Source organism: Poecilia formosa, unplaced genomic scaffold, assembly GCF_000485575.1.
Source record: "Poecilia formosa unplaced genomic scaffold, Poecilia_formosa-5.1.2 Scaffold987, whole genome shotgun sequence".
Taxonomy (NCBI): Eukaryota; Metazoa; Chordata; class Actinopteri; order Cyprinodontiformes; family Poeciliidae; genus Poecilia; species Poecilia formosa.
In genome coordinates, this window is record NW_006800926.1 from 20467 (window position 1) to 23006 (window position 2540).

General features: G+C 36.7%; 1 pseudogene; it reads right to left on the reverse strand.

Annotated features, from left to right (window-relative positions):
• LOC103132299 (GTPase IMAP family member 8-like) overlaps positions 1 to 2540 on the reverse strand; it is a 23803-nt pseudogene that overhangs the window by 16301 nt on the left and 4962 nt on the right.

The window sequence follows — 2540 nt, forward strand, 5'->3', positions numbered from 1 at the left end:
CTCCTCTACAGTCTTCACTCCTAACCAGTCTCCATAGGTGAACAGAACAAGTGTGTGTCTCCAGATTTCTTCTCTAAACAGACTCATGTGTTCCTGAACAGATCTCAGACATGATTCATCAGCGTTGATCATCACAGGAATAACCAGCAGCACAGCATGTGGTCCTGGAGGACACAGATTCACACTGTTCTCTATTTCCAGTTTATCCATCTCACTGGTTTCCTGAAGGGTGTTGATGTGAAACCAACCAGGAGAATCGACCACTGTGAGCCGCCTTCCTTCAACCACACTGTGGCTGATTTCACTGTGGGTTGTTCTTCTGTCACACTTTTCATTAACATTAAACACATTTTTTCCTAGAATGATGTTTCCAGTTGAGCTTTTGCCAGCCAAGTGCCCTGAAATTATTACTATTCTTAAATGGTCTGGAGGGTCTTTTCCACCTAAACCAATAAAACAGAAAAAAAAAATTATTTGTTTATTCTATTTTAAAAAGTTTGCAACTCAACCTTACTTAGCATCACATTGATTACACAGAAAATAGACCAATTAAACAATTGCAAAGTTGATAATTGTTGGTAGTTAAAAGAGAAAGACCAAAAAAAAAAAAACTCAAGAATAAAACTCTAATACATAAATTCTGTTATTCTAACCAGTTAAGTATAGTCTTATATGATTGAGAATTGTTAAATGTTTTCTAAAACAAAAGTAAAAATACTTTTTTTTTTACTTCATCTATTTTTTTCTTTTTTTAGCTCTATGTTGGTTTTCTGTTTCTAAAATCTTTCCCTGAAATTAATCATAAAGTTTTGGTTCTGTTTTACCAAGAGACAATAAAACTGTTTTGTATCTTAAGTTTGATTTGATGTTTCTTTTCTTCAAGTAATATTCAAAACATTTTCTAAAAGAGAAACTTTAACAATGCAACAATGTTGTGTTATTTTCTCATATGTGAAACCTGAAACATTTACTTCCTTCAACAAAGACAAAAAGAAAACCCAAAACTAAATGCTCTAGTTTGTTGTTAATATTCATACTAAACAATGTTAATATTAATTGAGCCACAGAGTCAAGGAGCCTCTTGTGACTCTGGAGCTGCAGGTTGCAAACTCCTGATCTAGCAAATGAAAACTCTGATTGTATCTCAATTCTGCTGAATTTAGTGTTCAGGTAAAACTTTGAACACTAAATTCAAGTTTTAAAAAAATTATCCAAATGAACAATTTGCTGTGTTTCTGTTCTATTTCTCTTGCTCTCGGTGAAGGCAGACACTTTTTTCCTCTGCTCCCTTCCTGCCCTTGCCTGCCCTGCTTGCTCTGTTTTTGTCCTGTCTTTTTCTATATTTTTGGAGCCTTTCTTTGCACATCATCCAAATCTATAAATTATAGATCTGGTCAACCAATCTCTCAATGCAATTGATCAAATTTTTGACAAGAAGATTGGGCACAGGAGAGCCGTCTTGTTCTGCGGGGACACACCCAGCGGGATTCATTCTGGATTTATTCATGATTACAGGATTTCTGCTGTTTTGAGCTTGCGGATTCCAGGCTTATCAACAAATTTGTGACGGACTTGGCCGAACTAGCTAACACTCAGACTGTTGGTGTGGACAGAGAAGCAAGTTGGAATCTTGCTGAGACTCGCAGTCCAGCTGAGGACTCCAAAACTCACTGAGTTGGAATCGATCTTGGAGAAGTTGATAGTTTTGGTTCAGTGGAACGACGAAACTAATTTGAATAATTGGGAACTGAGATGTATCGCAGAGACTTTAGGGAAGATTGAAATTTATAATCTTCCCGACCTAAGACATTCTGTTTCTGAATTGGTTTTCCCCATGTTGCCTTGGAAGGGCTGCATATTTCCGATATCCTTGAAGATATGTAAACATAACGCTCTTTCCCACTTCACCCCTTCCTGTTATCCATGCAGCTGTGGACCTGAGCGCTCCAAAGGACATTCCTTGATAACAACATCTTATCGGACTTCTGTCAGGAGGCTGAGTAACATGGTTTCATGGCCCTATGATGTCACCGCCTTCACTCATGTCTTTGTTTTGCCCTTTGTTTTGTCTGAATGTTGCCATTTGCCCTAATCTGTCCTTTCTTCTTTATTTTGTATTTTGTTAGAATCTGTGGAGCACTCACTTTGAACTAGAGATGTGCCGATCAGGTTTTTTCCTCCCGATACCGATACCGATCACCCATGAGGGCCGATCACCAATACCGATCACCGATACCGATCACATAATTATTATTATTTATTTTTTTTATCGTAAACACTACCGGTTACATTATGTGGGAAAAGGAACCATGAATTCACCTTAATTTAGTCAAAAACTTGTTTTTAATAACTTTTTCCAAGAAGAAAACTAAACAAAACAGGCATTGTGCAAATTGTACTGCTATTGATAATACTATCTTTAACAGACTGATAACATATGAAGGCTCTGAAGAGGCTAAATAATTTAGAGACAAAATAAAACCTCTCAACATTGCCAAAAAGTTCAAGTATAAAATTTAACATTCAAAGGCAAAAACAGG